Genomic DNA, 23,425 nt, shown 5'->3' with positions numbered 1-23,425 from the left:
AAAGAAAAGAAAAAAAAAAAAAAAAAGAAGTAATATTCCATCTCTGGAAGGGGCAAATTGAGCTGCAGGAAACCAGCACCTCAGCTTTTTAAAAGTTCATTCATTCCTGCTGTTTATATTCTACCTGAAGCCACATCACCCTGGGTTTCTGACATCTCAGTTGGTGATGTTTTAAAAGGATTATGAAATTGGATGGAATAAAAGCTGTAACTTTTGTTCTTTCAAATAAATTTGCCCCTAGCAAGAAAGGAAGGATGTGAACACTGTTGTCCTTTAGAAAATAAGCAGAAAACAGGACTCCTGTTTTCTAAACATTTACATAGCTATCAAGTTGTTTTCCAACTGAGAGCTTATTTTGGATAGGCTTCCAATTAAAGGCTTATTTTGGAAAGAATCAAAGTCAATTTTTTTCCACAGCTACGAGTATTTTATTCTGACTTTTGAATTGTGGCTCCCCTCAAAATGGCTGTTATTCAGAAGCATCCAAAGATTACTGAAAATGGGCTGTTCTTGTCTAGTTCATTGCTCTACACAGTAAAACATTTTGTGTTATATTTATTGGCACGGCTTTCTCTATATCTATTTCAGAAAAGCTTATGGACTTGGAAGCTACATCTTCGCTCCCAAATCCTAGCATCGTACCAAGCAAAAGTAGCTCAGTTCCTTTACAAGTTGCTAACATGTAATATTAGCAATGTTAGCAATGTGCTAGTACTAATTTATTATTGAAATAACTTAGAGCTGCTCTATATTTATTATAAACAATGAACATGTGATGGCTGTGTTTCATTCTGAATAATTATTTTTAACCTGGGAAATTTATGTCTGTGTTAATGGGAATGAAAAGGACTGTGAAAAGCTCAGAAATACTTTGTGATTTTTTTATTTTCACCAGGAAAATACAACAATCTCTCCTTCGCTTTTCTGATTTCATTACTGGCGTATCAACAGTTACAGTGGTATTAGATTGGAGTAACCAAGTGGTGGATTAGGTCCTGTGCATTTAATTACAGCAACATAAAGCAGACGTGATGCTTATATGGTCCTCTGATAACGTGACCACTGAAAGAGAAAATATATTCATCTTAGTAGTTTAAAATATCAAACTAGAGCAGAAGTACTGCCATATTTACGTCCTATCAGTGACATCTGTATACACTTTGTACTGAAAAATAAAACTTATATCACAGTGATCTCACTGTTCTGTGATTTTTCCCTCTGGTTTTATCAGATGACACTGTACTGCATTAGCTTAGGGCACACTAAGAAAGCATACTTCAACCAGAAAGACATGGTCAGCTTTTAGGTCAAGTTCTTTGGTTCTTTATTCATGCAAATTTATATGCACTTCCAAAGATGTCCATGTATGCAGGTAAATTATTCTCCTGCTTTAGCAGGAGCCACACATGAACTCGTATGACAAATGCTAGTGAAGGCCTCTTCTCATCAAAGTTCCCTGCAGCCCAGGAGAGGCCCACAGTGGAGCTGGCTGTCCCCTGCAGCCCATGGCACCACACAGAGCAGACCTCCATGTGCAGCCATAAAGGAGCACAGAGCAGCAGCAGATGTGACCTGGAGAAGGCCACAGTCCATGGAGATCTCCTACAGGAGCAGCCAGGGGACAGAGCTGTGTCTGTTTCACCTGTGACAGTAACTGGTAAGTGATCTTCCTGTCTTTATGTCAACCCATGAGACCTTTTTCATCATATTTTTCACTCCTCTGTCCTTTTGAGAAGGAGAATTGAGAGACCAACATGGTGGAATTAAGCCACCTACCAGCATGAAACCACCCCAGGATTATAGAACATCTCTTAGCATTTAGTAAACACATCAGAACTGACAATGTTCTGGTCATCTCATTGCATTCTTCATCATCAGTCCTTCCTTTAGAGTACAAAGACCTTTTCTCCTATTGTCCCTGATATTTTGCAATTTTGGCTGCATTCTGTGTTTTCACAACTATAATTACACCCTGGAGGTGTTCAAGGCTAGGTTGGATGGGGCTCTGGTCAGGCTGGTCTAGAATTAAATGTGGAGGTTCGTGGCCTTGCCTGCAGCAGGGGAGTTGGAGCTTGATGATCCTTGAGGTCCCTTCCAACCCAAGCCATTCTATGATCCTTTGATTTTATGATCCTATAATTAGTATTTTTATGCTTAGGACTCACTAACATAATTGCATACTCCTGGCCTGAGGCAGATGCATGAATTCCAGGAGACGAGTGGCTGCACGTTGTCAACCTGAAATTTCTGATAACTGCATGATACCTCTGTGTGACTCCAGGCATGAGTGAAGGTCAGAACAAAGAAAATGACTAAGAGCAAAGGTATGAATCTTTGTTTAAGGGTTTTTCAATTGAAGAGTGGCTGATAAATAAAAACTTATCATACTGAAAGAAAGATGAAAATTGTTATTATATAAATTTCTATCTAAATGCTTGTAAAATGCCTAGTAAACAAACTGACTGACACAAATGAATAAACAAATAACAGAGAAGCTTGGAAATTTTCCATTAGTGAAAAGTGTAGCTTCTGTGCAATAAACATTTTCTTGGGGGGGGAGAGGGGGAACCCTGTCTTTGAAATTGGCATTTTCCATTAGGACTGTCCCTAAATTTCTGTTTCTTAAATTGACTGAAATCTTTTTTTGAATAAGTAAATAAATGATAAACTGACAGAGGTATTTACCAGTTGTATGTTCTACTCCTCTGAAGATGAAGATGAAATAAGGATGAAATAATCAGCTGAATAATTATGACATCTAGATTTTTTTTTTTTTTAATTAAATCTAATGTCTAAAATAGGCGAAGAGTAGAGAGAGAAGAATGTATGATATCTCTGAAGTGAATGTGGGGTTGAGTTATTTGGTCAAGCCTCAACAGCCATCGTTCTGTGTTTTCCTATTGCACACTGAACTAGGAAATACACAGAAGAACATGATTTATACTGTTCCTGTTCTCTGAAATCATCACAAGATAAAAGCATTACAGCTGTCAGTGTCTGAGAGATCTAAATCCACCTTCATCCCTAGTCTAATATAAATTAGAGATTTTTTATGGTTATAATCTCCTGGTTCTCCTGGTTTTTAATTGCCTTGTAAGAACCCAATACTTCACAGAAACCTAGAAATATATGCAACAAGAGATTGTATTTTCCTGCAGGTACTGTATACAAACATCAAAATTACTATGCAAAGATATACCTAAGAAGCTTGAAGGAGTGAGGAGATGAAGCTGTCCTGTAGTCCCATGCCCTCCATGCTTTCTCCCATTGGGACATAACTGCAGCAACTTGTGGAAAAAGAGGAACTTGTTTTATTCTTTCCCTCACAACATATTCCTTTTCCTGCAGTCCTTTGCTAGACTTCTCCTGGTTTGAGCAGCAAGCAATGAGTTGCAGAGTAATCATGGAAGGTGAGGTGAAAGGTCTATTGTGTCCAGAGGATACAGCTTCAAAATACTTCTACAGCTAAAAAAATTCCACAAATGTGAGAGGGGAAAATACCTTCCTCTAACTCCTAAGACATTTGGTAATCCTTGAACAATAGGAGACTAAAGTACTTCTGTCAGTTCAGCAACCTGCTCTTTTCTTAGCATTTTGTTTTGGTAAGCCAGCTACTTACAGAGTTTGTACAGACTGACTGGTATCTTTCCCTTGGTAATAAATATACAAAATAAGACTCTCTCATCAATCTAGCTAAGTCTGCTCATCCTGCTTTCAGCTGCACAATGACCTTTTCACGCTGACTGAGTAATGTGTTCCATACATGGTTTGGAACAGATATAGATTGCTTACCTTCTCTTTCTGTGTGGTGACACACTGATTAATAGCACCATGAGAACTAGTTCCTCATGATCAATTAATCATCTGTCATAATTGTTCAGTGGTTAAATAATTATTAATTTGGAGACTTGTGATAGCGAAGGTTGACTGTTAGAAAGGAGACCATGTTCTCTTTGCTTCACTGGGGACTTAGCTCTTTAAACCTCACAGAAGCAGATGCTTGTCAAGGCATTTTCCATAATTTAGGCCTTACGTAATTTAGATTTTAATAATTCATTTCAGTAATATATCAAGGTATTCATTAAATGTTGGTTTTAAAGGGAAATTGGTAATGAGAAAGCAATGTTCTCCTTAGCAACAGTGATGGTTTTAAGACAGCCCCAACCAACCCCATCTCTGCTACATCCCGTAGTAGGATTCATGAGTGAAGTTATTTATCTTAATTGACTTGATGACTGTCTTTTTTGCCCCTAAGGCCTATTATTTAATCTGTCACTATACTTATTTTCTTTTTTTTTTGTTTTTTTTTCTGTTAAAGAAAATGCAAAGTACATCTGTTGACATGAACAAATACACAACAGAGATCAGTGGCGACATTTTAAATGAAATCATGATTACACTGTTGCATGAGCAATAGTTCTGACAAAGGAATTATGGAGAACTTTGAACCACCAGTCTACTTGAGTAGGCATCTATTAGCATAAAATTGGGTCCCTGAAGGTGCAGTTGTTTCCATTCTTGAATGAGAGCCCTCAGCTTTCAAGATCTTGGAAGCATTAATGAATGCTGCCACAGAACAAAGGAGTTCTTTTCTGAATACCTAACAGATTATTATTCTTTTCAGACCATCATTGTGCATGACTTCTGCACTATTCCTTTGTAAATGATGAGTGTTGGTAAATAGCTGCCATGAGAAATGACTAACACTGTTGTTAAACTACCCTTTCAAGTGATAATGGTCAATTTGGTCAATATTGCATTTAATGATAACACCTGATCATGAAAGCAATGTCAAAAACAAATAATTACTTTATTTTATGTTGCCTCTTGAATATTTGACTGTTCTCAATGACCAGCTTGAGGACTACATGTATGCAGATGCCAAGCTTTACCAAATATAACTCAACATGATTAATGGTTTTGACCAAAGCAGTTAATGATGTGCTTTCGTAAAATGTTAACTCTCAGGAACTGTAGGTCTAGCTAACTGAGATTTTTCTTTTTTTTTTTCCTTTTATTCTTTATTTCTTTTTTTTTTTTTTAATTCAATTTACTCTTGATGGATGACATTTCTACTGCCATATATTACTACAGAATGGATTCGCCTGCAAAACATGAAACAATATCTAAAATTCCTCTTCAATTTGGGCAGTTACAGACACATTCAGACAAATGTCTACATTTTATTACAGCAGTATCTTTTTTTTCTCCTTTAAATTCCCATCTATCCTTTCTCCCAGTTATTTTCACTTATAAATTTACAGATGTTGGTACATTATACTGAAACTGTAAAAGTAAATTAGTAAATTATGTTGCATTCATTGAGGCTGGATAAGCTGTCAGAACAAAATTATCCTATTGATCTGCATAATTTACAGAAGGAAGGAGAAAGGAAAGGAGAAAGGAAAGGAGAAATGTTTTTTTTTTTTTTTTTTAACCATTTCTGAACAAAACATTTATATTAGGTGATTTGACCTCTTTATTATATGCCATTCTCCTTCAGCATATAGTGTGATCATTAACTATTCAGAAGCATGCAGAGGTATAAAGCGTCTTCATATTTTTCATCTACAGATCTTCAGTTCATGTTCTTTTTCCTCAGTTAAATGCATACTTATAGGTAAAAGCATAATACCAGAGAAATTTCACCTCTTTTATCTATTTTCCAATATATATAAACTGACTGATTTGGTTGATGTGGACTGTAAATTATACTGATTCTTTAAACTGAACATTTTTCCTGGGAATTAGTTTATTTTTCCAGGAAAAACAGGGCACAATTTATTACAGCTTTTGGTAATCCTTTCTTACCAATTGATGTTCAGCAACATGAAGATGTGTGATATTCTGAGGTCCTGTAATACGGAAATAATAAAGTCTACCTGAACTCAAACTCAATATTTTGATATAAAAGTCCTTTTTGTCTTTCTCATAATGGACTATCAGATCACATGAAAGCTATTTTGTGTCTCCTAGACTTCTTGTGGCAGATAAATTTTATAAATACTTCTATGGATAACTTATGTTTCCTCAGAGCATAATCTTCATAGTCAACAGGAATATAATTTCAAAGTAGAGTTCCATTTTGATAAAATCTTTTTAAGCAATCTCAGTCAATAGTTGGGGTGTAGTTATTTGTTTATTTATTTATTTATGATACTCAGGAACTGTTAAGGTTCCTAAGTAGGCTTACTTGCTCTGTACAATTTGTCCATCAGTATGAACACTGACACTTCAACTTATTAGCATCTGATGGTCACAATTATTACTTATTATTAGAGCTAAAGCCTCTTCTCATATGAATACAAAGATATCAAATGTTTCTCATTTCTTAATATTAAGCCACATTCTGTGTACAGGGTAAGATTCATACTGAGATCTAGTATCTTTCAGTAGACTAATAAATATAGCCAGAAAAGACACTATTTGTTGGATACCACCGCAACATCAAGTTCCAGTTGCAAAAATTTCCAATGTTTCAATAACATGTACTATGAAAATATGTATCTTCAGTTTTCGGTGTGATCAGAGCAGAATCCTCTGTTAATTTTCTCAGGAAAAATTGTTACTATTGTAATTTACAGTGCTTGAGATTTCTGTAGATCTTCTTGCCAATGAAAGCATTTTTGACAGAAATCCAGCAGAATCAGAATAAACAAGGTTCAATAGTACATTCAAAAAACAGTTTGAACTTCTATTTACCCAGTATTAATAAATGCCTAGATGGCTTGAATCCCCTTTGCACTGCCAAATCAATGCAGCAATTGACAGAAGATAAAGGGGAGAATGAAAGGCATTTCTGCAGAAGTGGAAGAGCACAGATGACTTAATTATGTTCCAACAGGAGTAATTGGACATGACTAGACAGCTATATTCTGCAATGTCACAGCTTTGCAGCAGTGTCAGGACTAACTGTGCATTTTACTCTTAAGGCATATTTTTAGCCTCTGTGGAAATGAGCTGTAGCATTTAAACACTCCTACTAAAGATCTTCGTGAGTAAAGAGATGAGTGCAGACACAAATACAGTCTTGTTCATCTGTTTTTTGAAATCAGTTGGCTTGCAGCTTTTCATGTTTAAATCTATGACTCCAAACCACTTACATAGGTAGTGCCCAGCCCTGAATAATCTCATCTTTCACAGATCTATAGGCACCTGCTACTTAAGCCCATGCAAAATTACAATGTTTTTACAGGTCAGATTTTGACACTCATTTTGCATAACTTTTATGATTGATTATAAGCATCAGGTTATTTAAAAAAATATCAAAGTATTATCAAATGTCAGTAAAATCAGAAAAAGTACACGAGCATGAATTACCATTTTACTGCTAAAACTAAGTTTATGATAAAGTTATTTTCGGAAAACTCACCTTTGTTTCTTTTCATTCAAGAATACCTGTATTCTGATTTTTCTCAAACATTTTATAAATAGAACAGGTATTCCCGGATGATATAACAATGACCATGTATTAAAACCCTAGTACTTTTGTCTGACAACAATATTCAGTATTTTGTACTGTTGTTTATAAAGAGATGCTTCTGACAATCTGGACTACCTCAAGGGGAAACTACATAATAAAAACCTTTCAGTCTTCACTATAAACAAAATTTGTATAATAACAGGTGAGCTATATAATCACCTTTAATTAATTAATTGTGATTATCACCTCCTCAAGTCAGTCAGCTATAAGTCAGTTTTAACATTCCAAAAATAATGAATGAACTGATAACAAAATGAGGAAGTAAAGCAGGTTCCAGCTGGGGTTTACACAAAAGGCTGTCAAGCTGTCAGAATCTATCAGATTTAAGATTCTAATAAAGAAAATGCATTTCTAGATAGCTTTATAAGGGGTTAGTTCATTTCATAAGGGTTGGATTCAACACAACAGTTCTGATGCATGAACCCATGTTTCAGATAGGTGCACATGAAGCTTTATTATAATTTATTTTGCTACTGCAGTCAATTAAATGATTCCATCTAGATTAAAACTTGGGTGCAAACTTGGCTTTGCATTAGGGTTAGCTGGATGAAATTCAATCTAGATAGGTACAGATAATTATAGGTATATTAATGGCTGGAAAGAAAGCAGTAGGGGAGCAGATAAAGATCATATTGTCATTCAACTAAGGACTGTGACTACCACTTGGAAAACAAAAGGGTAACCCAAAGACCACAATCAGTGGATTTTTTTCCTCCTTTTTTTTTTTTTTTTCCTCCTTTTCCTTTTCCTCATGAAAACGCCAAATTTACAGTCCTATAAATATTTTATTTTATTCAAAAATAGTTTTTCCTAGAGTAAAAATATCTAAAAGTCTAGTGATTTTACTTCACGAAGATTTTTGTCACATAGCAAGTACAAAGATGTAACCTTACAGATAATGTGTTCATCCTTGAATTATTGACTGTGATTATTTTAAGATTTCTAGGGTACTGAAAGTACAATGTGTTTGTCATTGTTATCATTAATCATGTGTTTACTAGGAAGAGACAATTAATTAAGTTGGCTGCTGCCCCAAAAATAATTGAGCTGGAGGGATAGCTCTTTGTGGAGTGATCAACTTGTAATTGACATTATTAAATATTTTCTTCAGTGTCCGTGACACAATTAGTTTTCTTATGAGTCTTTAATAATGAAACATATTGAAAACCATTGTCAGTTGAGCAGATGTCAGCTGGGAGGAACAAGGTGATCACAAAATCATGGAGTGATTGAAGTTGAAGGCATCTCTGGAGACTATTTGGTCCAAGAAATTGCTTCAACAAGAGTCATCTGTATCAGATTTCTCAGGGCATCATCTAGTCAGGTTTTCAGTATTTCCAGGGTAGGAGACTCCACAGCCTCTCTGATAGACCCTGAAAGAAGGTTTCTTTATTATACATAAATTGAATTTCTTCATTTTGTGCCCATTATTTCTTCTCCTGTCACTAACAAAACTGGCATAAGTCAGGTGCCATCTTCTCTACTCCATCCAACAAGTATACACATTCATAGGTTTCTTCTCAAGCCTTCTCCTCGCCAGGCTGAACAGTGCCAACTGTCTCATCTTCTCTTCATATGAAAAATGTTCCAGTCCCCCATCTTTGTCACCCTTCTGTGGATTTGCTCCAGTGTCCATGCCTCATGTACAGGGAAGAACAGAAAGAGAAACAGTGCTTGAGATGTGTCTCACCAAGACTGAACAGAGTCATAACGTAAAATATTTTTATAAATATTTATAGGACTGTAAATTTGGCATTTTCATGAGGAGAAGGAAAAGGAGGAAAAAAAAAAAAAAAAGGTAGGGCTGTGCTCCATTCTTTCTTTCATCATCTTGTACTGATGATGAGGGTTACTATGACCCAAGTGCAGATCTTGCACTTAGATTTGTTGAGCCTCATGATGTTCTCTTGGGACCACTGCTTGACCCTGTCTAGGTATCTTTGGATGGCATCCCATCAGGTATGTCAACCACAGCATACAACTTGGTACCATCTACAAACTTCCTGAGGATCCACTCGATCCCATTGTTGATGTCAATGATGAAGAGCACTGGTCACAGCACCGATCTCTGGGGGATATCACTTGTCACTGATCTTCATGCAGATATTGAGCCACTGACCACCACTCTGGGTACAATCTTATAACCAGTTCCTGATCCATTTAACAGCCCACCCATCAAACCCATATATTTTCAATTTGGAGAGAAGAATGTTGTGAGGGAACATCTCTACAGCCTTATTGAAGTCCAGAGAGATGACATCAGTGGCTCTTTTCTTGTCTGCTAATGCAGTTACTTCAACATTGAAAGCCACATGGTTGATAAGGCAGGACCTTCCCTTGGTGAAGCTATGCTGGTTATTCCCAATCTCCCTCTCCTCCATGTACCTTTTCATAGATTCCAGTAGAATTGGTTCCATGATCTTCCTTGACACAGAGGTACTTTCCTACGTTGCCATTTCTACCCTTCTTAAAAATGGGTTTGACATTGCTTTCTTTTCAAGTCACCTGGGACTTCACCTGACTTCCAAGATGTTTCAAATATTATGAAAAGTGACTTGGTGACTACTTCAGCCAATTTCTTCAGGACTTTGGGATGTATCTCACTGGGACCCATAGACGTCTTCAGGTAATAGAGAACCTGATCTTTGCTTACAGAGAGAGAAACATTGCTACCCCAGTTCTTACCTTCCAGCTTCTAATAGTTTTGTGTCAGAGCAAACTTTCTGAGGATGCACTGCCTCTCATTGCCTAGATCATGATTTGAGGAAACAGTGGCAATGATTGGTAACAATGGCAAAAGTTGAGAGTGTAATTTTCTAGGACAGGTAGTTAATGAGAAATGATAGCTTCATTTGTTTGTTTGTTCTCCTACTCATTTACAATTGCAAAGGAGAAAAATATGGTCGTACTAACCAGTAAGTGAAAGTTTACAGATTGCAAGAACAACAAGTTTAGGAAAAGGCAGATGTAACTGTGGACAAACCAAAAACAATGTTTGTCATAGCTACTGGTCTCATTGGTGAGATCTTGATAATCATCTTCCAGAAAAAAAATGTGAAAAGACATAACAAGCATAGACCTAGTTGGGAATCTTTTTGAGTACAACTAAAAAGATTGTGGGTTTTTTTTTTTTTGTTTTGTTGTTGTTGTTGTTTTGTTTTGTTTTGTTTTAATTTAGAAAATAAACAGAAAATTGGAGATACAGTTTCTCTTCACAGATATGTCAGTGGGGTTAACCACAGCTATTCGAGGTGAAAAATTAATCAAATTAACAGGGGATAGATATGAATTTTAACCTATAAAGGTTTAACCCATAAAACCTATTATACCTATGAATTTGACCTATAAAAAGTAGGCTAATATTTAGATAGAGTAAGTATTGGAAGACTTGTTTTTTGAACAAACTTCCAATCACATTATTAGAGGTAAAAGTAAAATTAGTTAAGTTTTCAAATGCAGCTCAGTTAGCTTATAAGGAGTGCAATGACTTGGTAAGGAATAGGACCCTGAGATTAATTTCTTGTCAGGCCTGTGGTTCTATAACATAATATCTGAAGATCTGAATGATGGAGAGAAGCATTCTTTCCCCGTCTATCATACGATTAAATTTGAGATGTCTCCTACACTGAAATAGGAAACAAAACTGTTTCTTACATGTTTTAACTCCTGAAGTGATGATTCTACCACTTCCTGTGGTTTAAAAGAAAACCAGCAGGATTAAAACTCAAAACCCCAGATCTGGCAAAATTAGCTCAGTTGTTTGTTTTGTTTTCATTGTTTGTTTCTTTGTTGGTTTTTGATTTTGTTTGTTTGTTTTTCCAGTTTGAAGTGGGTATATACACTGAGAAAAGTGAGAGGAGTAGGGAGCAGGAAAATGAACGTGGTTAGAGTACCTGCACCGATTGTAGTATTACAAACATCTTGAACAGTAACAAATTTCAGACTGTGAATCTACAGTGTTATTCTCCTATAGTATAGACTATAGCTAATCTGCACATGGAAATATCATCTGTTTTCTGCAAAAAATATATATTTTTAAACCAAAATAACAGGCAGTATCTTCAGCTTACTCCATTCCTGCCTGAATTCCTTCCCTAGTTATGTTGCAGCATAGCAGGGCTTGTTGATTATCTTGCACATGAACATGTGAAACAGCTCAGTTTTAAAATACAAAAGCTTACAAAAGAAAATATTGCAAACAATATTTTATAGACTGACATTATTTTATTTAACCAATTACTAATTCATTTTACAGCTACATCTGCACATTTCATCATTCTCCGTATCTCTGAATAAAACTGCTTTGAAGGTATGAAATTTTTTCACTTGTAGATGTCAACGCTTCCAAAGGAGGGCTACTTAAATAGGTGTTGAAAATAGCAATTTATTTGTTATTTTATTAGATTAATTACTAAATTATTCATTTATCATAGTACTCATTGAAGAGTTCTGAACACTAGATATCTCACAAGAATTTGTCTATGTTTCTTTTCTGATTCAGAGTGATGGCTGTCATCTCTGGTGTACAGTTTAGCAAAAGTTTGTTGGGCTGAGGCCAGTGGGATGAAGTTCAAGAAGATCAAGTGCCGGGTCCTGCAATTTGGTAACAAAAGCCCTGGGCGACACTGCAGGCCTGGGGCAGAGTGGCTGGAAAGCTGCAAGGAAATGGATCTGGGGCAGTTGAATCTACTCAGTAGTAACTACATTTATTATTGTGTTTCTTCCTGAGACACAGGTCATACAGTTCAAAAATAGAAAAGGAAAATATGGATGTTGGGGTAAATATAGATGTTGGCTGCATGATAAACATAGCAAGAAACAAAAAGGGAAAAAAAAAAAAAAGGAAAAAAAATGCACACAAAGGAAACCCCAATAACTCAATAACTATCTAGTATGCATCAGAAAAAGGAAAAAGAAGAACATGATAATTTCATAAGTAGCTGCTCATTCATAAATAATGCAACTGCAACTTGTTTTGTAATTCATCCACCACCATCTGCTCTTCTGTTCTTTCATATTTGAAAGTTTCTGCCCAGTGCTGCCATACATCTATATGTGTTGATAACATAACCACAACATATTATGCTTCATACTGATTTTCTAGGCAAATCAAGCAGAGGGAGGAACACTGCACTGGCTTGCTGTGCCTATGCAAATTAATAAATATTAACCTGAGATCAAGGAAACCGATAATATGTGTTTTTTTTTTTTTTTTCTCTCAGTGCTACCCTAAGGACTACATTCAAAGGTAAAAAATTACTATATCTACATTTTACAAAAAAGACAAAAATCTTTGCCTTGAAGTATTCTTTTTTTCAACTGCCAAGATACCACGAAATGTGAATTTGCATACAGATAACCACAGGGGAAAAAAAAAAAAAAAAGTGTTTGACTCTCTAAAACATAAGTAGCCTATGACAATGGCTAACTAAAATTCAGTGCCTTAACCACATGGTCATCTTACCTCTCTGAGAAGCAATGGCCTCCTTTTCAAATCATAAGCACAGCCACTAACTCTGGCACCAGTAGCTGCTGTGGGCAAAGTAACACACCTTAAATCAGCTGAACACTAACGTAAGTGTATGTATCATCCTCAATGGACAAGGTTTGTCTGCACAGATAATATTTATATTTGGCTTTCAAAGATAGGGAATGAGGGGAATTTGTAACTTAAGGAATGGAAGGATAAAAATGAAAGTTATATTTGTGATGTTACATTTGTTTCCTTGTTCTCCAAATCTCAGGCTATATGAAGGTAAACAGAAGGGTTTTGCTTTATGAACCTGTTGCACAGGGATAGTAACTGTAATCTAATAGTTTATACTTGAGCCTAGGAGATAGCAAGCTCCAGCCTAGTGTGTGAGTCTGCCCCTTGGCAATCATAAGTTTGCACTGGAGGCTGGGGCCCTCCTAAACCTCAGTTACATGGTTTATCTGTACACTATGAAAAGTAAAGCTATTATCTAGAAACTCAAGTATGAATGAGGGAATAGGAAATCTAAATAACTAACAAATCTAGGTTTGGTCAAAGATATTCCATATCACAACTTCCTCTCTTCTCCTGTGTTTGGATATATGATGCATGCATTGCATGAAGGGAATATAACAATAAGAAAAATAAATAAATAAATAAATAAATAAATAAATAAAAACAAAGAAACAAAAAATCCTTACTCTAGAATATAGACTTTTATCTTGGAGATTCATATATATAGATAAATATTTATTTATTTAACAATTTCCGCCTGAAAGACAAACAGGAATTCAGGACTTCTCTCAGAAGGTACTAATTAAATACTTTATTATCTGTGTTGTTTGAAATTTGTTTGAAATTTGTTTTCACGGATGTCTGTGAATTAAGTTTTAGGACAAGAGGAGATGGTTTCAAACTAAAAGAGAGGAGATTTTGATTGGATATAATAAAAAAGTTTCCTACGATAAGGGTAGTGAAGCACTGCAACAGGTTGCATGTTGTAGAGGTAGTGGATGCCCCATGTGTGGAGACAGTCCAAATCAGGCTGGACAGAGCTCTGAGCACTCCATCTAGCTGTAGGTGTCCCCGTTCATTGCATGGGAGCTGAACCAGATAACCTTTACAAGTTCTTTCCAAATTGAATGATTCTATGATTCTAAGTCAATATTTCACTTAGACTCACTGCTTTGAATCTCAAATTTTAGCCTGCTCCAGATTTCCCAGGGGCCTTCTATTTCCCAAGATATCTCACTTAACTTTTACATTTGCAATGAAAGGTAAATTTTGCTTTTAGATCACTTGTGCAGTTTTAGTTAATAACAATTGCATAGTATCATAAATGTAGGAGATCCTTCTATATTCCAGAGTATTAATGCTCATCAATTTTATCTTATTGCTACTACAGTACTTTTTTTTTAAGTTTTTACTGAACACTCATATTTTTTTACAAGGTTATGGAAAAGTTTAACTTGTCCAACCTCCCTTAAGATCTGTGAGTCTCAACTTTCAACTAGAATTATAAGTTATAACTTGTGTGGATTAAACTTAGTATAATCAAAACAAGTCTTTTCAGAAATACCAGGGATAACTGGAACAAAAAAGAAAATGTTGTCAGTTGGAGAAAGATTTCTTTTGTGTCCTTCATTTGTCCCAGACTCACTGTCGTAACCTGTATAAACTTATTTCTGCAATACTACTCATAACTCCACTAAAATAGATAATAAATAAATAGATTAAGTTGTACTAAGATATGAAGAGGATGTACTTGTATTGCTCTCTGGGACAGAATTTAGCAGTATGCAGAACAGACTATGTAACTTTGTAAGATACTAATATTCATGTTTAGTTTGACTGTGGAAAACAAGAATTTATTTCTCAGAGATTGAGAGGTGTAGTAGTGAGTGAAGTTTCCATCAGTGTACGTATCCATAACAACAAATTGATCTGTTCTGCAAAGAGAAGAATTTAATTAAGGAACACCTATATCAAAAATGCAACCTCGTGTTGAGTTCTAGCATAGTTTAAAAGATTTCAGAAAGTACTTTATCCGTCACAGCATTCTTTGTTCCAAGGTATTGCATGTGCAGATTAAATTAATGCATTGTTCGTAGCCTAATTTTGTCTATCTTCACCTCCTCTGTATTGCATCTTGAACTTCTCTCTACTAATTTAAAACTCTCTACTAGTTTAAAAATGTCATCCAAGAGTCACAGGAAACAGAAATTTACCTCCACTACTCCTAGGTACCATAATTCCACAACTTTTTATGTTTTTTCTCTAAGTTTTCATGTCATTCTTTGGACTTCTAAAACTTCACAGAGAGATAGAGCTGATGTAAGAGAAACTTCCCAAACATTTTACTTTTTTTTTTTTTTTTAATTGAATTTCATTTTGTGTGTGTTCATGAAAAAATGGGATATGAAAACATAACAGCACATCTAAGTCAATGTATATAGCTTTATTATAGATACATAGTATAGGGTTTATTTCTTTCATTCTTTGTTTAAGCTGCCTGACTTAAGGAAAAAAAAATTACTCAAAAGTTTTCTTCTCAAGGTTCTTTGAGGATTTTGCTGAAAGGCAAGAAAATCAATTGTTTATATAGCAACTTCATTTCAGGCATGGACTGAAGCACACACTCGACAATAAATCTGCTTCTATGAAATGCAGGCAAAGAAAAATGATAAAATATTCTTCATTTATATAGATAATTCTATGTACTCTTTTCAAACAAGATGGACAAAAATCCTTTTATTACCACAGGACAATAAAATACTGAGATTGCTAGTGAATTCTCAGAACTCTTACAGAAAAGAGATCTAAACTAAGAAAAACTTAACATATGACTCCCTCTTGCCCTATTTCATAGAATCATAGAATCTTTCGAGATGTAAGGAACCCATAAAGGTCATCCAGCCCATCTCCCTTGCAATGAACAGGGATGCCTACAGCTAGATCTGGTGCTCAAAGCCCCATCCAGCCTGACCTTGAATGTTTCCAGACATTAGGCATTCCTCACCTCTTTGGACAACCTGTTCCAGTGCCTCATCATCCATAATGTAAAAAAACTTCATTATATCCAATCTAAATCTCCCCTCTTTTTCTGTCCTATCACTGCAGACTCTGCTGAAGAGTGTCTATATTTCCTTTTTATACCCCTCTTTTAGATACTGAAAGGCTGATCTCAGGTCTCCGGAGTCTTCTGTTCTCCAGGCTGAACATCCCCAATTTACTTTGCTTTATCACCAAACCTACTGATTCTTGTGAGGATCAGAGTTAGTTTAATTCCTCTTAAATTCAGTCTTGAAATAAGTTATTCCATATGCTGAATAATGTATTAGTGCTGAATAATGTATTAGTATGAAGGCTGCTCAAGAAGCTCTGTAAATGCACCCTGTTTGAAACTGCATGTGACTATACACTGTAAGAAGCTGAAGTACTAGATGCAGTTCATGGAAAAAACAAAGCAACTAATCATTTATCAAGCCACATGCAGCAAGGTGTATTATTGCAACAACATAATTTCAGTGCCAAATGCAATTTTCTTAAAAAAAAAAAATAAAAAAAAAAATCTGTATATATGTGATTATGCCACTTTGGCTGTTAGCTTTAAATAATGAGTTAGCATACTACAAAACAAGTGTAGGAAAAGTGCCTTGAGTCAGCTAATTAACTCCTAACATTTTTACATGAGATTTAGATTTAACTCTTGAAAACCCAAGGTTTTCAGCCCACTGTGCTGAAAACTTAAAGTTCACCACCACATTAAAATACAGGATTATATTTAGTTAATGCCTCGGATAAGACTAAGGCATATTCTGTAGATACAAATTGTTTGTACTTTGTTTCAGTTACTTTATCTGCTGAGTATGTAGATATCAGAAGATGATCTGATCAGAAGTCTTTCCTACTATTAGTGTTAACAGTAATATATAACATTCTTCTCAGAATTTACCTCTGAAAATAAGGAAGGCATTGAACAAAAACTTCCCAGAATAAGGTGGCTTGTAGGAAGATATGCAACACTGAATTAATGACTCGTTTTAGACCAATTAAAAGCTGAGTATTGAGTATTCAAACAAGATGCAGATTATCTCCAAAGACAATGCAAGTAATTTTGGTAATTTAGCTGCTGCAGTTGAATAACTTCTCAATTAGAAAGCAAGAATCATGCAAAGGAAGGAAGAAGAGAATAATTTTATTGATGTTTACATACACATGTGTCCTGGAGTTGCAGAAATCAAAGGCTTACTCTCTCCTCTAGTAAGTTTGAGAATAGAGTCATTTACCAGAGTTGATGACTCCAAAATGCAATGATGAAAGGCAATAAAATCCTAATGGCATTCAGCAGGATGATACAGAGACCTGAAAAGTCTCAGCATCTGCCACCCTGAAGTCTGTGAGATGATTGATTTTTAGAGTACAAAAGTAAAAGCTAAAATAAGCTGAAGTTCAAGGAAAAGAAATGCCAGAGAACGTCAGTGCTCCCAGTCGTAACCCAGGAATCATCCAAGGGTTCTCAGTATGTTCAAAACAGCAGTTTAGAGCTGGAGATGTTCACAAAGGTCAAGATGTTCAAGCACAAAGTCAACTAAAGACTACTAAGAGGCTTGTCCCTAACTTGGTAATACAAACAGGTTTTTCTCTGCAATAAACAAGAAAGGTAGTGTAAGTTGGAATACTTCTAGAGGGTCGATCTGAGATTTTGACCTTTTCACACTGATTCTGGAATGCAAAACAAGTCACCTCTGTGCCAATGGGATGCAGCTGGCAGAGGAACTGGAAGGAAGAAGAAAATGTAAAAGATACCTATGTGTTCATTGCACTTCCAAAACACTGAACTTTCTTTTGGGAGAATGTGATTTGGAGATGACTTTTGGAACAAGTGCATGCTGACTCTGATATGTGCCAGGAGGCAAAGGTCTTAAGATCTTAGCTTTTCAAATCTACAGGGAATTTGAATCAAGAGATATATTTCAACATACTCTCTTGCAGGGGATAATTCTGGAAAAAAAATCTCTCAATTCCTCTTTCTTGAGTAAGAGGTGTGGCTCAAGAATAATGCAGCAAGTCACGTGAATGTTTTTCTGTTTGTTTGTTTGTTTGTTCGTTTGTTTGTTTTGTTAAAAAAAGAATGAATGTTTGAAGATCTAGTGCAAACAGCTTAGAAATCAAAGATAGTTCTTAAATTATCTCTTTTCTTTGTTTCTACAGAATTTAGCTGTGTTTCAACAGAATTTAGCTTAGTGCCTAATTATTTAACAAAGATAGTAATGTTGCTGTACATCTCCAATAGTTCAGATTTCTGGAGTACACTCCTGGCATTCTTTGTCCATTGACAGTCAAATTAAATGCATATAACCTATTAGGGGATTGAACTTATGTTGGTTGAATACCTACATAAAAGTTCATAATGTATTTCTTATAATCTATCTAATGATATTAACAAATAACTGTTCACAATAGTTATACTTCTTTCTTGGGGAGATCCAGAAGTTCACCAGGAAAAAAAAAAAATGATGATTTCCTGCAGTTCTAATGGGGAGATTTAATTATAATGTTGTTTTCTTTAGAAGATGAATAAATCTAGAAATCCCTCCTACTTTTCTGATGTCGTTTCTCAGAATATATACATATATACTGCACATGCAGTGTTTGCATATTGTCCTCCATATTGCTGTTTACATACATAAACAGTCACATTTTATTTCCTCTCTACATTCTCTGGATAATAATCTCTACTGTGGAAGGGAAACAAACAGTGTAAACATAGAAAAGAAAAAATAAAAAGAGGGACTAACAGGGATAAGGTTAGGTACTAAAGAATTTAAAGAGAAAGAAAAAGAAGAACAATTTCAAGGAAGACAAAGATAAATGAAAAAGAAACTAGAAAAGCAGAAATCTGTAAAAGAAAAATGGACCAGCACATGGGGTAAGAGAAAAAAAAATGACAAGGGGAAATGCGGGAAAAGACAACAAAACAGAACTGGTTGTACCAGACTTTGAAAGGGGAACTTCAAACATACTAAGGTCTCAGCAGGTGTCTTTTTTCCCACACTTTCACAAAGAAAGGAAGAAATTTACTTGCAGTGTTGTCACAAAAGGAAAAGTGTAAATATGTCAAAAATAACAAGCTGTCTTGGACTGTGTGGTAATTATAATAAATTTGGGAATGGACTCAGCTTTATTTCACCAGTATGCATCTGCAGTAATAAAAACAACAGCAGTAAACCAAGTATGATTTTAAGAGAAAGAGCTAATAAAGAATTATGATAAGCAAAGGATGAAATATTTTTGTTTTATTGTTTGATTTCTTGGAATAAATATAACAGACTCCAAAGGTAAAAGAAAAATAAAAGAAGATAAGAAGTTAGGAAAACTGAAATGTAAATATGGCACTGAGAAGGAAAAGAAAGGGTGGAAGAGGATAGAAGATCTAGATTAATCACCTGCCAGAACATTTTTTAATTTATGAATTCACTCATTCATCTTAATCTCATCACAATATCACATCTGAATGCCTAAAGGCCAGAAATGGTTTAATTTCACCTCTCCTCCCTAAAAGGCAACTGAGAGATGATGTTATAAATTCATTATTCCTGTTCAGTAGTTCTCTCTGCTTTTAATGTGATAGCAAAACAAACCATCTGGTCTGCAGTGAGGCATTGCTGATGTAGTTCCCAATTTAACAATATCCACTTTTGATGGTACTGCCTTAGAAAGTATGTGGGAAGGCCCTTGGATGTTTACCTGTACTGCACGAGGATACCAGATAAAGTAGATGGCATGGATTTGGGTGTCTTCTTAGCATTTTTAAAAGCCCACAGGAATCACACTGTGGTGGTAAAAGCATCCTGACTTCTGTTGAGAAAATATTGCCCCTGTCTTTTCACACATTGGCTGAGTACTAAAGAACAGACATGGACTCTTAGGATGGAGATGAGCAAAGTTTTAGGAATGAGACAACCCCTTCTGACCTGAGATTATTATGAATCTTTCACTTCCTAACTGCCTAGATTATTTACCATCTTACCTTCTCTATATTTGGTATTTCTTATGATCACTTAGGTCAATATAAAGTTCTTTATAGTCATTGAAAAGGCAGAGATATAATGAAAATGAAATGAAGGCTTGAAAATTATGAAACATTCGGCTAAAAGATGATATTACCTTGCAGATGTATGAGCTAATAGTTTTTACACTCAAGGAGAGTATTCAAGTCAAAAACAGCTGCACATTCTGAAAATTATTTAAGGATATTTGTGTGTGTGTGTGTGTGTGTGTGTTTTCTTCATTTTTTATGTTTGCTTGTTTTGTTTTGTTTCATTTGCTATAAACTTTAAGATATGCTTCCCTGAAAGTTTTGTCTGTCAGTTCAACAGAAGCATTATTTATACAACTAAGCTCCTATGACCTCCCATACAGATATCCTCAAACAAGAAACAAACAGGATAAGAAGTATTGAGTGGAAGAGGAATTATCTTTAAGCATTTCATAACACTGAAGAAACTGTGCTTGTGATATTAATGAAAAGAAAGCTAAAAGAAATCTGTGATAAGGAAGAAAACAAACATAGATAGAAGTAATGCCACTTTATAATCCTTTTATATTTTTTTTTTCGAAGCTAGAACTTTTCCTTAGTCCTCGTGTGAGAGTGGGAAGTTATATTTCAAGAAAAAAAAAAAAAAAAACAACTTGTGCATCATGGTCATTGACTTCTATTTAACTTTTGAGATTAAACAAAATTAATCAGGAAAAAATTACTGTCCTGATACTATCAGATAGAAGTAAGGTGATATAAGTAAAGTCTTAATGACCACTGTTAGTAAACTGGCAATGGGAAAAAATAGAGCTTTAGTGGCTTTTTACACACGTTTGTTCTGGGATCCCTGGAGCTGGCTGATGGAGTGTATCTCTACAGGCACTTAAAAATATATGTATTGGATGAGAGAGCACTTGGTTTTCATACAGTCATTAAAAACTAACTAATTTTTTCATCTTCCTTACAATGATCTTGATGTTGTCTACATTTGGTGTAACTTGCAAAGTTAAAGAAGTGGTACTAGGGAACTAAGACTTATTTTCAATTTATAAATGCATTTGCTACACAAAGAAATCTCAACAGAAGTGATCATTTTTTAATTATTATTGTTTTGTTGTTATGATGCTTTTTGTTTGATGGCTTTTTATTTTAATTTTATTTGGTTTGTGTTTTGATTATATATATTTAATAGCTCTAAAATAGCCATTACATAGTCATTAAATAAACACTGATAAGACTTCTTTGCTTTCAGGAGTGTACTAAATATAGATACAAGCCTGTTACAAATAGATGCATAATATTTTCTCATAAAGCAATAATTGTAAGGATTTTTTTTTTTTTAATGTAGCAAAAGAATATGGTTAAATCTGCAGAGAATACTAGATTATTTCTAATAATTTAATAATTCTAATAATACTAGATTATTTCTAACTAATTACTTTCGGAAGGGAAAAAATAAAATCCAAATAAAATGACAAGGTCAGACTATAAGTAGGAAACGGCAACTATTCTGGAAGAAAACATGAAAATAACTTGAAACTTGGGGAAAAGATGGAAAGAGTAAGGACAAAACTGATATTTTATTTATTCTTTAATTTATCTAAAATTCTAATTTCAGCATCCATCTATCCCACTCTATTTTGTGTATAAAAAAAACTTTCACCAATACAACATAAGAACATCAAGTGCTTGACTTCTGTCCTCTCCTCTGGAAGCAATGATGGATATTTTATTAATCATTGCTCTTGCTTCATGTCTCTTCCTCCTGAAGGTGAGGAGACAGCGACGAAGCTAAACAGAGGGTATTGATAGTATTGTTTTCATTCCTGGATCTAATCCCTTTGTCTTTAGAATGTCTCCAGAAATGAGTTTGCAGACCCCTACAGGGAAATAAACTGTACAGGGTAATGAATGCTACCAGGACATCCTGATCACATTAATAAATAAATAGATAAATAAAGTCTCATTTATTTCAGGAGGCTTCTTCTTTTCTTTCCTTTTCTTTTCTTTCCTTTTCTTTCCTTTTCTTTTTTTCTTTTCTTTCCTTTTCTTTTCTTTTCTTTTCTTTTCTTTTCTTTTCTTTTCTTTTCTTTTTTCTTTTCTTTTCTTTTCTTTTCTTTTCTTTTCTTTTCTTTTCTTTTCTTTTCTTTTCTTTTCTTTTCTTTTCTTTTCTTTTCTTTTCTTTTCTTTTCTTTTCTTTTCTTTTCTTTTCTTTTCTTTTCTTTTTCCTGGTTTTGTTGTTGTTGTTTTCTGAGTGAGAGGGTCATCCAGCACCGGAGCAGGTTCTCCAGAGCAGTGGTCATGGCACCAAGCTTCCCAAGTTCAAGGAGCATTTGGACAGTGCTCTCAGATACAGGGTTTGAATTTCTGGTGATCTTGGAAGGAGATTGCATTTGAAGTCCATTATTCTTTTGGATGCCTTCCAGTATAAGCTAAGATTCAATGAGTTCTATGAGTTTAATCATCCACCTTTCTGCTAAGCATTTTTTACTCTTCTGTTTACATGCACCTCCTATTGGTAATAACATACGTTACTTGGTAAACAATATTTAAAATATTGATTTAAAATGTTCACCATTTACCCAGCAATTTTAGACAGTGATTTCACCCCAAGACTAAGTGAATCACCCTCTTCATTAGTTTTTCAGATTGGACTGAAACTCTCACCATAGTGATTTGTAATCTAGTATTATCTCAACTCCTGTAGAGAGGATATGCAGCTTAAAAATACTACAGCTGAGCTGAGAACCTCAGAGAAGAATCACCTAACACTTTATTGGATAAAAAATAACAGGATTTGCTGAAGAATATATTTCATTGGCCAGAAGTGAAACTTCATATAAACACAAGGTATTAAAAGAAAAGAGCCTTAGAAAAAGGTCACAGCTACCCAAAGCAACAGCAAATGGTGTGACATATTTGTGATCAAAACAGTCAACTCAACAAGAAGATTTTCTGCATTGGGCAGGTAGGTTCACACAAGTACAACCATACACATTGTAATCAACAACTCACTAAGCTACTTAAAAATGAGAACAAACCAATATAAAATAGACTTTGAACAAAAGAATCAGTTTTAAGGAGAGACTTAACCAGTAAGTTGCTATAAGTTATTCTGGAATCCTGACACAAATAAGCCTGATTCAAAATATAATTACAATTACATTAATTGTCTGTATGTTTCTATGTCTTAGTTTCCCTCCAGATTATCTTTTAATTAGTTTTGCATCTTTGGAAGCATATTCAGTTCATATGTCACACTAGCTACATCTTGTATAGCATTTGTATCATCCAATTTTAAGCTTCTCATGTGGAAGTTCCTCTAGCTGAGAACCAATATTAGAGAGTTCTGAAAATTTTTACCTCTGTTTCAGTCCTATTTTCTTTCATTCAAATGTATCATGAGTCTGGCAGTCTTGAATTGAGA

The sequence above is a fragment of the Gallus gallus genome, chromosome 1 (assembly GCF_016699485.2).
Source record: "Gallus gallus isolate bGalGal1 chromosome 1, bGalGal1.mat.broiler.GRCg7b, whole genome shotgun sequence".
Taxonomy (NCBI): Eukaryota; Metazoa; Chordata; class Aves; order Galliformes; family Phasianidae; genus Gallus; species Gallus gallus.
Note: the sequence above shows the minus strand (reverse complement) of the source record.